The sequence below is a fragment of the Vulpes vulpes genome, chromosome 5, assembly GCF_048418805.1.
Source record: "Vulpes vulpes isolate BD-2025 chromosome 5, VulVul3, whole genome shotgun sequence".
In the NCBI taxonomy this organism is placed as follows: Eukaryota; Metazoa; Chordata; class Mammalia; order Carnivora; family Canidae; genus Vulpes; species Vulpes vulpes.
Genome location: NC_132784.1, coordinates 124411262 through 124429946, shown reverse-complemented (window position 1 = coordinate 124429946; position 18685 = coordinate 124411262). Strand labels below are relative to the sequence as shown.

Sequence of the window (18685 nt, the reverse complement as noted above, 5' to 3'; positions counted from 1 at the left end):
AATTGTTGATAGTACACGTTGCAAATGTGTTTCCTAGTCAATGATGCAAGAAGCAGTTTAAGTTGTGCTCAGTTTCTGGAACTAGACACTCTGAGCTCAAGTTCTGAATTTCTTATTTATTGATTGTTTGATTTGGGGCTATAGATTCATCATCTTAAATATGGAGAAGAGATTATACCTAATTCATAGGATGGGATGAGGAGTAAATGAGTTAGTAGACATAAACATGTAGAAGAGCACCCAGTGTATTAATGCTAATTTTTATGCTATTAATTTATTAAAATAGGGTTTTTTGAGTTTCTATGTCTATAATCATATCCTACAAAAAGAATAATTTTGTCTTTTATTTTCCATTATTATATGAATTTTTTCTTATCTAATATATTAGCTCTAACATGAATAATAATGCCAATGTGGATATGCTGCATTGTTTTTGATTTTTCTGATTTTAATAGGAAAATGGCTTTAATTTCACTGCTTAGCTTGATGTTGGCTCTTGGATTGTGACAAACAGTCTCTATCACATTTTCCTTTCCCTTCTATTTTATTTGGAGGATTTTAAAATTAGGAATGGATGGTGAATTCTGATAAATCTTGTCTTAGTATACTATCGTTATAATTATAACTATTCATTTTCACACTCAATTTGTTGGTATAATGAATGATCTGGAAAGATTATTTATAGTGAATTATCCTTGCCTATCTAGAATAAACTCAAATTGTTTCTCTTTATATTTATTGCTAGATTAGATGGATAATATTTGACTTAGAATTTGGTATCTATGTTCATAAACAAAACTGATTTATAAGTTTCTTGTTTGTACTATCTTTTGGGTTTTGTTAATAAGGTGTTGGCTAGCTGGATAAAATGGAGATTACTGCATTTTTCTATGAGCTCAAGTGTGTTAAATGACATGAATCATCACTTTTTAAGACTATGTCTGTAACCATCTCAGTCTGTAGATTTTGTTAAAGGTACATCTTTAATTATCTTTTATGATTACTGGCCTGTAAAGATTTTCATTCTTTTCTTAGGTTAATTTTGATAATTTATATATTGCTGAAAAATTACTCTCAGTGAAATTAATGTTCAATTTTATTGCCTTGGGTTGCAGAGATTTCCCCCACAATTTCTATAGTGTCTTCCATATCTGTGATTAAACTTTTCTTTAAAAAAATATATGTATTTTGCTTTCTTTTTCTTGATCAGCCTTCCCCCCCCCTTAAAGAACCTACTTTTTTTTTTTCAATTTTATTTATTTATTTGACAGAGTGAGAGAGTCCAAGCAGAAGGATCAGCAAGGAGGGGCAGAGGCAGAGGGAGAAGCAGGCTCCCTGCTGAGCACCGAACTCAAATGGAGCTCAATCCCAGAACCCTGGGATCCATGACCTGAGCCAAAGGTAGACACTTAACTGACTGAGGCACACAGGTGCCCCAGAACCTACTTTTTAAAAGATTGCTTTTCAAATAAGAGTTCATTGAAATAGAAAGGGTGGGACATAGACAGAGAGGAGACCAAGTCCAGAGAAGGGCCCTGTGGTATAAAGGGGACACAGCTCCACCTCATAATTTAGCCTATAATTAGTACTTCAGAGGCTAGATAAAGCCATTCCTTTCTAGCTCTCAGATTGTCAGAGGTTGCTTGCCACAGTGCTGGGATGGCAAAGAGATGTCAACTCACGTGGCAGCTTGAATAGACTGGAAGCTGCCCTGCTTCTCTGTGTTGAGGAAAATACTGCAAACATGTTTCTGACAATAGATGTACTTATTGGATTCTGGTCTGACTGTGTTAACTAGCTGTGCCCGGCAAGTTGTAGGCATTCTACCAATAACTGTTGGAATGAAGGGCTCTCCACTGAATGCTCTTAAACTCACCGAGCTTCGCCATTTGCGTCTATAGAATGGAGTGGGGATACCAACCTTCTGGGTTTATTCTGAGGATAAAATAGAATGATTACTTGAGCAGGCAAGCGTTTTCTCAATTATAGAATGTTAGGATAATGTGAAATCTGCGGCTTGGAACCTACTAAAATTGGGCAGCTAGACTGCTGAGTCATCTACTAAACGATTACTGTGTTTATTTCTCTGACCCTATTTAATAGTTTATCATTCGATAATAAGCAATTTAGAAAATAAATTTCAGCAGCAATGGACTGCTCACTGGAATTTGAGACAGCAGATAGGGTGTGCTTGGTATATAGTAAGTTGTGATCTCAGGACCTCCTCGATTCCTGAACTTCATTTTATATATATATATGTAAATATTTGCATATTTATATATATAATATATATAATATATATACATGCACATTTAAATTCAGTTAGCGAACATGCAGTACATCATAATTTCAGATATCTTATATATATTTTTTAATTCCGTAATTAGGTCAAACAATATTATTTGACCATAAAACCACACACTGACCTAATTTACATATTCTGCTGTCATTGGAAGTCTTAAAATTTCATCTGGCAGGATAATTAGGAAAATTACTCTGGTTATTGAATTTTTGAAATGTGATTTTCTTCTTCTCTAAGTTCAGATTTCCTTGTTTATATTTAATTTGGCCAAAGGGGAAAAAAACCCACTCCCTCATTTTGGCTTCAGGCTCTCTAAAGAACACAGGCAATTGGATACCTAAAATGACAGTCGTAAAATAAAAATCGGCAAGACAACAAAATCGTATCCAATTATATCAATAGTAAGTGTTGAGTGATGCAGTCACTATACCATATACTATTTTCATGTTTAGGTATGATTTTCTCTCTTGGAGAATCAGTCATACCTGTTCACTTCGAACCTCAGTGAACCAGTTGCTTTATATGTAGATCAGGACAATAGACGTCCCAATCAAGATTAGCCATTTATACCAAGTATTACCCAAACTCAAAATGTCGTGGGCAAAAGAAGCTGCGTGCTACTTTCAGATGTGGTATCTTAGTCTAGGCTTAGTTATCTTTGAGCAGGGAGCACTGTTGTACTGAAGGTCATGTTGAGGTCGACATTATTTTTCAACACAAACACTTGTCATGGGCCTCTCTTAAGTTGGCAGTTATCATTTTCCTCTTTTTTCCTTTTCCTTTGACCTGGAAATCCTAGAGCAGGCCATTGATGCAGGACCTTTATCAGGCTGCCCTAGAGTTAAAGCCATGACTCATTCTCAAATTGAGAAAAAAGAGAGTTCAATGATTAACAGAGGCAGCCAGAAGGGCTGTCAGGGTCGACACCCATTCCTGAGGGCCCAGAAAGTGCTTGTTGACATACAAAGTTAGGCTTCGAATCAGCAAGCAAAGCTGCTTGCCCTCAATAACTCCTCCGCCTCCGTCCCCCTGGATAGGGATCCGCTTTTCCACTGAGGTCAGAGAGCCTGGATCCCTTACACAGAGTCTGTGTCATCCTCCCAGGGGGGTGCCTGGCCCCTGGGCCTTCTGATGGGGAAGCATTTCTGAGCTCTCCTCATGTGGAACCTGAACTGCACATCTTTGGAGAAAATCTTCTCTTAAGCACTTTAGATGACTCTTGGAAGAACCATGGTTTATCCACTAGAGAGGCTGCTGCAAAATAAAGCAGGGTGGCTAGACTTCATTTTCATTAGTTAGAAAATCCTTATACTCAATCCTTATACTGCAAGTAACACAGCTGATGGCCAACCTCAAGCATATGGATATTTTAACTCTGAAGGTATTTCAGTGAAATACCTGAGGACCATGCATTTATAAAAGCACAAAATCTAGTCCTTTTTGCCAGCTTTCTCAGCCTATAATGCCCTTAAGATTTAAAAGTAATCCTACTGAACCGAGGGAATGTTACAAATTGTTTAATTCCTTTGACGTGACTTCTACCTTTACTGAAAAGGCAAGCTGCTAGTGGTTCACATTGTGTGTACCTTAAAATAAGCTAGGAACTGTTATAAAATGGAAGGTTTTTGTGATCACCAATATTTCAGAAACACTCCAGATAAAATCTATCTAGAGTGATTACAAGAATTTTAAAAGTTGTAAATCTATTTTGCAGGCAGTATTTTGGTGAGCTGAAGTAGGAGTTTTACCATAAGGAAGAACAATGTCATAAATCATTTTGAGTATTATTAAAAAGAATTTAATAAAAGAAAGGCAATTAACAAAATCTAGTAACTGATAAATCTAACTTTAAGACTTATGAAACTCATCACTTGCACACATTGGCTACTCACGTTTTACCTACTAGTGCAAAATAATAATAATGGTGATAATTTTTTTTTAATTTTTTAAAATTTATTTATGATAGTCACACAGAGAGAGAGAGAGAGAGAGAGAGAGAGGCAGAGACACAGGCAGAGGGAGAAGCAGGCTCCATGTACCGGGAGCCCGACGTGGGATTCGATCCCGGGTCTCCAGGATCGCGCCCTGGGCCAAAGGCAGGCGCCAAACCACTGTGCCACCCAGGGATCCCTAATGGTGATAATTTTAAAGGCCCAACTATCATCTGTATCATTCAAAAAGCACTATATTCATAAGTACAATAATATTTTAGAAATAATCATAGCTACCATTTCTGAAAAATGAGCATATAACTTAGAGTTAAATTGAGTCAGAACTGTATTTTTGGATTCTTAGGTTTGTGGGTTCTCATAAGACAAAACTCATGAACCTTCTAGAATAATCAGGACCATAGAGGGCTAGCAAAAGGACTAAGGGTTTGGTTAGAGATAGTTGGCTATAATCTGAAACTTTAACACTATAGTCACCATTTGTAACGCTCGGTTACTTAGCATGACCACCTGGCCTTGAGCACTTTTGGACGTAGGTCCCAAATTCATTTACGTATCTTAATATTGAAGCTGCAGCACTGGTCTTATTATAAATACCCTGCCTCACATTTTAATATAAAATGAGTGATATTTAACGCTTCCTGTATGAATTATATAAATGATAGAGTATTTGGCTAAGTTAAGGTTTTAAAACTATTACGACTCTGTGCATGAATACTCGCAGCTTCAGTAACAACTTCGAAAACCAGGTCTTAAGAGTGACCAGTTTTAAAGAGATAGAGAGAGGCAAACCAACAAACAGACTCTTTTTTGTTGTTGTTGTTTTGTTTTTAAGATTTTATTTATTTGTTTGAGAGAGACAGAGAGCACAAGCAGGGGAAGGGGTGAAGGGATAGGGAGAGGCAGACTCACCTCTGAGCATGGAGCCTGATGGGAGGCTTGATCCCAGGACCCTGAATTCATGACCGGAGCCAAAAGCAGCTGCTTAACTGACTGAGCCATCCAGGTGCCCCCCAAAACACAGATTCTTAACTATAGAGAACAAACTAATGGTCACCAGAGAGGAGGAACATGGGGGGGGGGTGTGTGAAATAGGTCATGGCGATTAAGGAGTGCACTTGTCGTGATGAGCCCTGGATGATGTATGGAAGTGTTGAATCACTATATTGTACACCTGAGACTAATATCACACTGTATGTTAACTAACTGGAACTTAAATAAAAACTTTAAAGCACCCAGTCATCAGCTTCATAACTCTTAAAATGTGAGATTTTCAATTATAAGGCCAATTCTGTCAATGGCCTTTCTTTCATTAAATCCTCTAATATTAATGAGCAATGAAATGTCCATTAAGCTATTACGAAATCAGATATATTATGCTGGATTGTGTAATGCTGAGAAGTTTCTGTTTTCAGTGAAATTGTTAGACCTGTCCCTGGCTTCTAGCAATATCCACATTATAGTCATTAACTGAAAAATAAAGACAGAAATATGCCATTGTGCCCACCATGTGAAAAATCAAATCTCGTAATATCATAGGCATTGAAGTTGCTTATCATTTCACATTTAGTGCTTTGTTTGAAACTGCCCCATGACCCATTTGAGATCAAAGTTCATGCAACTGGCAAGTAATGGTGGCATTATTGTGTGTCTGTGACATGTGAAGGGCACAAAAAAGGAATTCATAGAGATAAATTGTTTGGTATGAACAAGTCCCCTCTAAGCCTTCAGGATTTTCTCAAATTCAAAAGAGGATAAAGAATGAGAGAAATAAATTATGAAAGGTAGCCGGTTTCATTCTTTTTCTCCCTTCCCAAAAGGCTTGGGATTCTTAGTTCTTAAATATTTTTATGCCTTTCAGAGTGAGTTTCATGGTCCAAGACCCACACTTTTACTAAACATGACAGAGCTTCTAGCAGTAGAATAGTGCTATATTTCAGCTATGTAATGTGTTTAATAGGCTTTCATGTTTAGGCTTAAACCCTAACTATGATTTACTATCTTTGGAGGAGGTTTTCAGGGGAGGAAAATAAATTCAGAGTCAGAATGCAGTGTCCCCTGGAACCTGCACATAGCCAGCATCACTTCCATGTGCACTGAAGTGCCATGCACAGACCAGGCCGATGAGGGCGGGAAGCGGTCTGAACACTTGCAAGGGAGGCTTACCCCGGACAAGAGGAGCCACTTATCTGTATAGAATTTGTGCCTCCTGCCTCTCCAGGGCAGGAGATGAATTGAGAAGAGAGGGGTTTCTCCTCTCTCTTGAGCATCATTTTCCAAACAGACCAAGATCTTATATGGCCTCTGGCAGGTGGCCATGTAAGAGGACAATGCGAGGCAAGGGCTGTCTGTCCAGGCAGATATTAGAAGTTAAAGGGCTTTTTAATTGGGGTCAGTGAGGCTAGGAAGAATCAATGTTTGGAGGGATCGAAAGTCCTTGGTTTAACTCACAGATCTTTCACTTAGTAGAAACCTTGGAGAAGTTGCCACTGTGTGTGAATCCAGTTCTCCTGGGACACAGTCACATCCCTGTGCTCATGTATTGCCTATGGCTGCTCTCATGGTACAACAGGAGGCATGAGTAGGGACACCTGGGTGGACCACTCAGTCACCTAAGTGGGCGACTGTTGGTTTCAGCTCAGGTCATGATCATAGCGTTGTGAGATCCAGCCCCCTGTGTTGGGCTCCATGCTGAACGTGGACGCTGCTTGGGATTCTCTCTCTCCCTCTCCCACCACCCTCCTCCCCCACCCCCACCCCCGACATGTGTGCTCTCTCACTCTCCCTCTCTCTAAAGAAAAAAAAAAAACTGTACAGACGAGTAGTTGCAACAGAAATGGTCTGGTTCAAAAAGCCAAAAATCGTTACCATGTGATGCTTTATAAGAAAAGTTTACCGACCCCTGATCTAGGCCAAATGTTAGAGCAGCAAACTGATTAAATTAATCGACACTACATTGTGGATGACTACTTCTCCCCAAACCACCCCCTAGAATGTTAACCTATTAAAGTGCAGGGATGCCTGAGTGGCTCAGTGGTTGAGCATCTGCCTTTGGCTCAGGTCGTGATCCCGGGGTCCTGGGATGGAGCTCCCACATCGGGCTCTCCCTGGGGAGCCTGCTTCTCCCTCTGCCTCTTTGTGTGTCTCTCATGAATAAATAAATAAATTCTTTTTAAAAAAAATAAAATAAGATGCATTTAAGACAAAATTAATTGCAATTATGTGAATAAAATCTCAATGGGTACTTGATAGATGTATTTTAGTAAGTATCCTTCTCAAGGCTTACCAGAAAGTGCCTCTGTTTTCAGTTACATACTTCCTTTACTGAAACCTACTTTTAGTTTGCCAAACCCACTATATTTGCTATTTTTCTGTTGACTCTGCTTGAGTTGATCTTCCATTCCCCATCCTTTTGTACAGAGATAGTTCCTACTTGTCCTTAAGACTTAGCCCAAGAGGGATCCCTGGGTGGCGCAGCGGTTTAGTGCCTGCCTTTGGCCCAGGGCGCCATCCTGGAGACCCGGGATCGAGTCCCACGTCGGGCTCCCGGTGCATGGAGCCTGCTTCTCCCTCTGCCTGTGTCTCTGCCTCTCTCTCTCTCTCTCTCTCTGTGTGTGACTAATAAATAAATAAAAATTAAAAAAAAAAAAAAGACTTAGCCCAAGGGATGCCTGGGTGGCTCAGTGGTTGAGCATCTGCCTTTGGCTCAGGTTGTGATCCCGGGGTCCCCAGATCGAGTCCCACATCAGGCTCCCACAGGGAGCCTGCTTCTCCCTCTGCCTATGTCTCTGTCTCTCTGTCTCTCATGAATAAAAAAATAAAATAAAAAGACTTAGCCCAAGTCTCCCCTAAGGCATTTATTACCCACGGAAGCCTTCTCTGTACCTCTACCATCCCATTTCATTCTTTTTCTTGCTGACCCTTATTCTAAATATCACAATGCATATTATTAATTTCATCAAAGTCTTGGTCATCATTATTATAATTACTTGTCTGTAGGTTTCCTCTATTAAACTATAAGCTCTTCTCTTTACTCTTATATCCCCAGGGCTTGGCATGAGTGTTTGGCATACAATAGGTAAATAATACTTAATGAATCACTATTTATTAATCTCCCTCAGTTTGGCCCCTTATAAGCAAAATTTTCACTACTGGGGCAGCTGAGTGGCTCAGTTGGTTAAGCATCTGACTCTTGGTTTTGGCTCAAGTCATGATCTCGTGGGTCATGAGATGGAGCCCTATGTTGGGCTTCGTGATCAATGGGGAGTCTGCTTGAAAGATTCTCTCCCTCACCGCCCCCACTCTTTATCTAAAAAAAATTTATCTTTTAAAAAAATTGGGCTACCTATTTCAGTTGGAAGAATATTCATTAATAGAGAGCCTCCTCAGGAAATTTCCTTGACTGTTGAGTGAACGAAGTCGGTAAATATCATCTGCAACTGTATCCTTTTCTGTTACAGAAAACTTCACTTTTTGAGCACTGCTAATAGCTGTTGAATTCCAAGATAAATTACTTTTTGTGGTGAAAAGTTGCCAACAAGTTCATATGCTCAGAAAGTATGGATTATAGTTTTTTATAAGCCCAGGTATGTTGAGGCATTGATAATGTAGGCAGTATTTTCTCAAGAATGAAATGTTCCTGAATAATTTTCCCATTATGTCAGTACACAGCATCGAATCGAATAGTATTAAACAAATCCTTCTTTTTTATATAACTTTATTGGAAAGATTTACAGAATCATATAATATTCATGTAGGCTTTTATCATGGAAGTAGCAAACTGAGGATCCGAATAGGAAACGCCATTAATATTATTAAATTTTACAGAACATGGGAGTCTTGGCCTCTATTTTACAAAGATCCAGAATTTTCTTGCTCAGGTTAAAATTTCTCTTGCCATAAATGCTAATTCTGAAAGCCAGCCCTGATCAGTGCTCATCATTAAACGGAAGAATCCATGCAGATGTGTCAGACATCCTGCAGTTACTAGAGAGGGACATGACATCGGAGTGAGCCTCCACTGCTAGACAATGGGAGGACATTTCAATCCTCAGATGATGTACTGGACATTTGTTGTTTGTTCTGTTTAGCACATCTTTTCCTGTCTCTTAGTACATTTTCTTGTGGGGACCCACTCCCTCCTCCCTCATAATCTCTGTGGTTTTGGTGGGCCTACACCCAGACACCCTAGGCTCTAGGAAATATGCCTAGGACCGGGCCAGTCAGCACTTCCATCACAGTGACTGTTTAGGGATTGGCACACAACTCTAAGCTGATGCAAGGAGGCTTGGTCCTGTAATGACGAAGGGTGCCTAGACTTGCCAAGGGCTATCGTGTTGAGAAGGTTTTCCTGAGAGTGACACCACTGCAGGAGAAAACAGACCTGAGAGATGGAGAGTGAATGGAGGTCCAGCAGCATTATTTAGACAGAAGCTATAACTTCCCTCGAACATTTCTGTTATCTTAGCCAACAGGTAGGTTTTTTGGATTAAACTGATTTGACTAGGGTCTCCTTTGCTTATAACCAAAAGAGTCTATCAACTCCAATCTACAAATAATAGTGTAATGAAATTTAAAAGTTATCTGGACAAGATGTCTGGGGAAAGTCCAGAGAGCTCAAATAATTGAAAAGTAAAAGAAAATATGCAGAGAATGAATATTAAGCATCTCTAAAATTTTCCAGCTATTTTCAAAAATTATATTCTCAGCTGGTGATGATAGGTGAGAAAAGATATTATTATGTCTTCACTTCCCATTGTTTACTTTCACAAACTTGGGTATAAGCATTTTAAGTATTTTAGTCATATTTTAGGCATGAATATTTTAATATTATCATTGATTTTTAAGTAGAGGCTATAATGTTTCTTTACGTTTTCAAAGGGTTAATTCATTCTTTTAAAAATATTTTATGAAATATCTCATACATATGGAAATACACTAGAAACATAAAATATAAAAACATGACGAGTGCCTTGGTCAGTTAAGCATCTGACTTTTGATCTCACCTCAGGTCTTGCTCTCAGGGTCCTGGGTTCAAACTCGGCATTGGGCTCCATGCTGATCATGGAGCCTATTTAAGGAAAAAAAAAAAAAAGAAACATAAGAAATAACATATAATATAACCAACATCTGCATACATACCTATTAGCCTAAGAAATGTACCATTACAAATAAAGTTGAAGCTCTCTTACCCTCTTCTTGGACAAACCCCTCTCCCTCCCTCCTAGAGATAATTACCATTCTGAATTTGTTGTTTAGCATTACCATGCATTGCTCCATACTTTATCATACATTTATGAATGTCTGAACAATAAATAGTATTATTTAGGAGATAAATAAGCTTTACATAAGTGGTATAATAGTGTATGTTTTCTCCTGCAACTTGCTTTTTAAGTTAAACCTTATGTTTATGAAATTCATTGATGCTGATATGAGTAGCTTTCCTTCATTCATTCTCACTACAATATAATATTATATTTCAAGCTCTTAATCAATTGAGAACCCAGCCAGGGGGTGGGGGAAATCTATGAAACAGAATTTTTACTGAACTTTAGCTGAAATTTAAGCATTTCCTTTAATTATAAAGTGGGAAGCCAACCATAGTTATGTGTGACTTTATTACCAAGAGGAATCATGGGTATTTCCATATCACACTATGGTTAATACAGAGAGAGAGTTTGAAATACAGATATTTACTTTGACATTGTTAGTTGTTATCTTGCTACTCTATTTAATGAGTTAATAAAACATGTATTACCATATCATAACTTTTTAGTATGCTGATAATAACCATATTTCAATACAATTTGTTTCTTTGTAATCCTATATATTTCAAGGCATTTAAAACATTTTAAACATTTGAGAAGAGGCTCATAGGTCTCATCAGACTGCTAAAGAGGTCCTAGGCACAAAGTTAGAAACTTTGCTCTCAAGCAATTCCACACCTAGATATCTGCCTAAAAGAAATGAAAATGCACATCCAGACAAAGACTTACATGGGAATGTTCAAAAAGCACTATTCATTATAGCCAAAAAAAGTGAATGGGTCTATCTATACATGACAACAATACTTTAGCAATTAAAAAGAACTAACTGGGCTCCCTGCATGGAGCCTGCTTCTCCCTCTGCCTGTGTCTCTGTCTCTCTCTCTATCTCTGTATCTCTCATGAATAAATAAATAAAATCTTTTTAAAAAGTAAAAATAAAAGTAAAAATAAAAAAAATAAATTTTTTTTAAAAAGTAAAAATAAAATAAAATCTTTTTAAAAAGTAAAAATAAAATACAACATAGATGAATTTCAAAACCATGTATCTGGTGAAAGAAGCCAGATACAAAAGACTAAATTTTAAAATTTCATTTGTATTAAATGTCCAGAAAAGACAAGTATAAAAATAGATACATATAGATACATAGTAAATTAGTTGTTGTCTGGGGGAACCAAGGCAGATGAGATTAACTGCAAATGGGCTCAAGGGATCTTTCTTAGGGTAATGGAAATGTTCTAAAATTGGATTGTGATGATGTTGCACAACTCTAAACGATTTACTAAAAATCATTAATATATGATAAAATGATAAATAAAATGGATGACATTTATGGTATTTAAATTAAACCTCAGTGAAGCTGTTTAAACAGCAAGAAACTTTGCTCCACTGTACGACCAGATCATTTATTTATTTTTCTATTAAAGGTGGTTTTCATTTTTGTATTTGCTATTAATAGCAATATTGCTTTGAGCATTCTTGTACATATCTCCTTCTGCACCCCCTGGGCATGTCTCTGTGCTGTATAGCTAGAGGCAAAATTACTATATTGCTTCAACTTTGCCAGATATTGAAATATTGCTTTCCAGATGGTTGCCACAATTTGTATTCTAGCAACAATGTATAAGAATTCTTGTAATTTATTGCCTCACCAATACTTGCTATTGTCAGACTTTTAACTTTTGCAATCTACTAAGTATGAAATGGTATCTTGTTTTAATTTTCGTTGCAACATTCTCATCTGGTAGGAGACACCATTGTGCCTTCTGTGGCCAAGGGCAAGACAGTGTAGTGGTTAGATGCTAAGGGACATTGTGCGTAGGTTTGAATGATGTTTCTACCACTTCCTAGAGATTGTAACTTGGGAAAATTATTTTATAATTTTAGCTATATATAAATTCACATTTTAACTTATTCCTGCAGAACCTATTTTGTTCTTGTGCCGTTGTGCTTCTCCGAGTAGAATTATTTTATATTTTTCCCTGTTCTCCCTGTAGGGAGTCAAATCACTCCTAAAATATACAAACTATATTGAATGAATAGGTGAGTTACAAAAGTTAGATTTTTATGAAGAAAAAAAGTACCATAGGTAAACTGAAGAACCTCAAAGATACAGCAAAAGTTTTAAAAGAGTAAGAAAAAAAACTACAGATTACCCTTCCAGTAAGTAGCAGTGAAGGTGATAATTCACTCTTCAGTGGTAACAATGAAAGCCAAGAAACAATGTACTATCTTCAATACCTGAAAGGAATTAACTGCCAACTAAGAATTCAGTTTGTTCCTTTGCAGTCTTTATATATGTATTTCCTTTTATTCTGGTCCTATTTCACTGATGAGGACCTTTAATTTGGTGTGAAATCAAAATGGTGGGGGAGGGCACCTGTCTCATTCTTGATCTTAAATGGAATGCTTATAACGTTTCGCCAATTTGAAAAATGCTTCTGTAGAATTTTTTTGTTAACTATCCTTCATCAGATTAAGGTAGTTCCTTTCAATATTTCATTTTGATCCTTACAAATAGATGCCAAAATTCCTACATCTTTTGAAATTATTCTTTAATTTTTCTTCTTTAATTGTGAATATAACGAAGAGCTTTGCTAGCGTTAAATTATTCTTTTTGGCATAGCGTGAACCCAACTTTGTCATCCTATGTTATCTTTTCAATATTTTGCTGAATTCTCTTTACTAGTAGTTTGCTTAGAATAGGTGCATAAGGGATCCCTGGGTGGCACAGTGGTTTGGCGCCTGCCTTTGGCCCAGGGCGCGATCCTGGAGACCCGGGATCGAATCCCACGTCAGGCTCCCGGTGCATGGAGCCTGCTTCTCCCTCTGCCTGTGTCTCTGCCTCTCTCTCTCTCTCTCTCTCTGTGACTATCATAAATAAATAAAAATTTAAAAAAAAAGAAAGTGAAAATATTAAAAAAAAAAAAAAAGAATAGGTGCATAAGTGATTGCAGTTGGTTCATAACTTTCCATTCTCCTACCGTCTTGTTTGGGCTTGGTAGATGGTACCCAAGCTGATTCCGTCTGCCACTCCTGCCCCCTCAGTGGTCGTCATTCTGCACTTAAGCCCCACACACTCACATGTATTGAACATGATCTTTAAACTCTAATTTTTAAAAAGGTTTTTATTTATTTATTTGAGAGAGAGAGAGAGAGAGCGAGCACAAGCAGTGGGGAGGGGGAGTGAGAGGGAGAAGCAGTCTCCCCGCTGAGCAGGGACCTCAGTGTGGGACTCGATCCCAGGACCCCAAGATCATAACCCGAATCAAAGGCAAATGCTTAAGCGACTGAGCCACCCACATGTCCTGATATTTAGACTCTTATTAATAAAGATTGTAGTTAGTGTGCCTTTCCTGAACACTCTGAAGTCTCAAATTACATTTTGTATATGGATTCCACAACTTAACTTTTAAATCTCTGATATGAGGGGGACCTGGGTGGCTCAGTGGCTGAGCATCTGCTTTTGGCCCAGGTCATGATCCCGGGGTCCTGGGATCAAGTCCCACATCAGGCTCCCCACATGAAGCCTGCTTCTCCCCCTGCCTGTGTCTGCCTCTCTGTTTTGTTCATGAATAAATAAATAAACTCTTTAGAAAATATATAGGTATTCTGGTTAAGTTAAACTACATTTCAAGTGATCCCATCAAGAAATTGTTATAATTATAGATACTGAATTAGTTCATGCACTTCTGAACTTTTGAAATATCTTGTAATTGGAAGAATTTTCCACACACTTACTTTTGGCTCCATACATTTCACACCATGTTATCCTTCCACTCTTCACATATCTCTGGTCCTAGGGCCCAAAGGACAGTTTATAATATAACGTCTAAACTGTACCTACATATCATGACTCCAGTGAGGTCCACAGAGCAGACAGTAAAAGTATTTCTGAAAGTCATTCTTTACTGGGACAGCAGCTAGCAGTAACTTAAGTGTATACACAGTGACTGCAAACTATATAAAAATAACCAACAAAACTCAAATCTCTAAGTCGACTTCCCTTTAACCACTCCAAAAAAAAAAAAAAAAAAAAAATGCTCACAGCCACTGCCATGACAATCTTACACAAGGAGAAATTTGGAGTAGTTGGAATAGAAAGGAAGGTAGATCTTAACCATGGGTTCAACATATATTTTCAAATTTTACAGAAACATGTGACTATGTGAACCCATTTCTAGTCTCCCCACAGGGCCTTAGAAGAGACTCATTTAAGTGGAAGGCTCTATACCTAAGGCTGTGGCCCTAGGTGGGAAGTGGAGTTTCAATTTTATTATTTTCCATACAGATAAAGAATTGCCTCTGGATGTTTATTGAAAAGTTCACTTTTCCCCCCACTTTTAATCTGCAGTGCCAACTGCTATACATTGAGCTTCTATATAGTTGGGAACCCATTCATATATGCTCACTGCACATGGTTCCTGTTTCCCCTCATGATTAGTTCCTTTTTAAAAATTTTCTGGTCTCGGGAAGCCTGGGTGGCTCAGTGATTGGGCATCTGCCTTTGGCCCAGGGCATGATTCTGGAATCCAGGATCAAGTCCCGCCTCTGGCTCCTTGCAGGGAGCCTGCTTCTGCCTCTGCCTGTGTCTCTTTCTCTCTCTCTGTGTGTCTCTCATGAGTAAATAAATAAAATCTTAAAAAAAAATTTTTTTCTGGTCTCTTAGTGATTTCCTTTATTTCCTATGAGCCCAATAACACAAGAAAATTATGTTTTATGCTGGATCTAGCTGTTTTACAGGAACAAGGCCTCCCAGAATGTCTAATATTCCAGGCTGCCAGAAGCAGCTATGTCTGCCTTGAGGGTTCTAAATTTTAGGTATCAGGTCTTGAGATTGCCTGGTCATTCTTGATAGTCCCTTATTCTTATATTTTTGAAACATTTTGTTTTTCTGCATTTATTCAATAAACACATCTGGTCTTCTATAGCTGATAATTACAGCGTCTGAAGTCTTTGTGGGTCCGATTCTGATTATCTACTGTTCCCGTGGACTCACTGCTTTCTCCCTTCTCACAGTATTAGTGACTCGTGATTGCAAACATACGTTCAATGCATCTTTATCTGCTGTAGTTCTTTGAAGGCTGGCTTAAAGGAGGTTTATTTTTCCTTCATAGAGACCGTTTGGATTTGTTCCTTCTAGATGCCTGGGAGCACTTTTAACCCAGGACCACTTTATTTTTCTTTAATTTTTATTTTAAAGATTTTATTTATTTATTCATGATAGATATATATGTAGAGAGGCAGAGACACAGGCAGAGGGAGAAGCAGGCTCCACGCAGGGAGCCTGACGTGGGACTCGATCCCGGGTCTCCAGGATCACACCCTGGGCCAAAAGCAGGCGCCAAACCGCTGCGCCACCGAGGGATCCCCCCAGGACCACTTTAAAATTAATTCTTGGTTTGAGGGTTTTCAAATAAAACAGAAGTATGAATTTGGGCCACATATTCTTTTTTTTTTTTTTTTTTTTTTAGAGAGAGAGAGAGAAAGAGAGAGAGAGTGAGAGAGAGCACAATCGGGGGGCGGGGGGAATAGAGGGAGAGGGAGAAGCAGACTTCCTGCTGAGCAGGGAGCCTGACTTGGGGCTTGATCCCTGAGCTCAATCCTGGGACTTTGGGATCATGACCTGAGCCAAAGGCAGATGCTTAACCAACTTAGCCACCCAGGCACCTCCTGAGCCACATGTTCTTGAGAGCCAGACTTTGGTTTCAAATTTTGGTTAGAGCATTCCCCTGCCATCATTACTTTATGCCAAGATTGAGACAAATGAGAAATTTTTTCTAGTTCACCTTTCTGTTGAAAGTCTAGCTGTTTGAAGATAATCGTACCTTTAGGCATGGGTTTTCTATCACAGTGCTTTAGGAACTATCTGTGGTATGTCACCAAAAGAAATTTTTATAAAATACAATTAAAATTAGTTACTAGAAAAATGGATTGCTGCTCAGATGTTACTACACTGTAAAATTACTCTGAAAGTTTTTAAATACTCTTAATTTCTGTACATATTTCAACACGGACTGGCAACAGATAATTTACAGACCCCTCTGCAAGCCCCATTTTGGGTAGTACAATCCTATCATTCTTCCCAACTTGGGCTGACCCTAAGCTTTATCTCCTATTCCCACACCCCCGATAGCTTTCAAAATGGAAGTTCAAAGTCTATTGAAATGGGAGATGTCAGAATCCTGGATGGATTGGGCACCTACTGGCTTATCTCTTGATTCTTGCTTTTGCTTCATTTTTTACATCTATAGATTTATCTTTATATATCACTAGTTTGGCAGTGCATTAAAAGAGGTTTCACCATGATCCACTGTTCCCTCTCCTCACTGAAATGTATGCATAAGTTCACCAAAATACATGCACAAGAGTAATTTTTTTTTCACAAGAGTAATTTTTAACCACATTTTTATAGTTGGCCTAAACTGAAAATAGCCAAAATTTCCATTAACAGTAGACAAATAAATTGTGATTCCCACCATATACTGTATGGTAATAAGAATGAACAAACTATTGCTACACGCAGCAACCTGGATGATTCTTAAAAACATGATGACGAGTTAAAGATGCCAGGCATAAAAACACATATATTACATAACTGTTTACATAAAGTTTAAAAACAGGTGAAATGAACCATCTTGAGGACATGTTATGTCTCTGCTTAAAATCCCTTCCATGTCTTGGGGAAGAGTGGTGGCTCCAACAGGTCATAGGCACTTCTGCCTAATGTTCTCCTGATGCTGCTCATATGGGGTCTTCCATTTGTGAAAATCCATTGAGCTCTGTACTTCTGATTTGCTCACCTTTTGGTGCATATTTATGCTTTATTAAAATGTTTACTTAAATGTATTTAAAAAATAGTTTATCCAAATGCCGGGACACCTGCACCCCAATGTTTCTAGCAGCAATGTCCACAATAGCCAAACTGTGGAAGGAGGCCTCGGTGCCCATCAAAAGATGAATGGATAAAGAAGCTGTGGTCTATGTATACAATGGAATATTCCTCAGCCATTAGAAACGACAAATATCCACCATTTGCTTCGACGTGGATGGAACTGGAGGGTATTATGCTGAGTGAAGTAAGTCAATTGGAGAAGGACAAACATTATATGGTCTCATTCATTTGGGGAATATGAATAATAGTGAAAGGGAATAGAAGGGAAGGGAGAAGAAATGGGTAGGAAATTTCAGAAAGGGAGACAGAACATGAAGACTCCTAACTCTGGGAAACGAACTAGGGGTGGTGGAAGGGGAGGAGGGCGGCGGGGGGGGGGGGGTGAATGGGTGACGGACACTGAGGGGGGCACTTGATGGGATGAGCACTGGGTGTTATTCTGTATGTTGGCAAATTGAACACCAATAAAAAATAAATTTATTATTAAAAAATAAATAAAATCTGAAGAACCAGGAAAAATAAAAATAAAAAATAAAAAATAAATAGTTTATCCAACAACAGTCACTAAGCTGCAAAAGCCTGAAAATTGGGCACCATCTTTTCCCTCCCGTTAGCCCTGTGTCTAGTGATTCAGTCTATCACACGGGGCTGTGGGTCTTTTAAATATTCCCCATTCCGCCCTCCTCCCTCCTTCTCCTCCCGGACCATCATCTCAGCTGAGCTACTTGTACCACATCTGAGTCTTCTCTCCGTATTTACCTTCATGCTCCCCAATCCAATGTAACCAAGATGACCCAAGGTGTCCCTCAAATGTATATGACCTCGGGGTATGTCCCTGTTTACAATCCCTTCAGTGCCACCCCACTGCTTTCAGCAAGAAGACCTTGCTGTGGTTGAAAAGGCCCTGCCCAGCCTATCTACTGCTGTGCTCACAGCTCATCAGGGCCAGTCTCCCTTGATGCTCTTTACTCCATCAGCTCTGACATGCTTTCAGGTCTGGAATCCACCACTTTGCTTTCCTCATTGTCATCTTCACACAGAGGTGCTCTGGGCCGAAATATGTTTTTTTCTCCTTCTTCCTCAGCCCTTTTAACCAAACTAATTGCTCATAAATCCTAACCTCACCCTCTTGTTCAGGTAAATCTCCACTGTTCTTTTTCCCTTCTCATGCTGTATTCCCCTTTAAAGCATGCATCACTTTTATAAGTCCCTCATTGATTGTAGTAATTGATGTTGATATCTGTCTCTCCCACTGAAATGTAAGCTTTATGGAGC

The 18685-nt window shown here is 38.6% G+C and overlaps 1 long non-coding RNA gene across 1 annotated transcript in view; it reads right to left on the bottom strand.

Annotated features, from left to right (window-relative positions):
- Window positions 1–18685, bottom strand: part of LOC140599104 (uncharacterized) — a 31915-nt gene that overhangs the window by 6238 nt on the left and 6992 nt on the right. The window contains exon 2 of the long non-coding RNA XR_012001842.1: window positions 10257–10321. This is a non-coding gene — a long non-coding RNA (uncharacterized lncRNA). The remainder of the gene's footprint in view (window positions 1–10256; window positions 10322–18685) is intronic.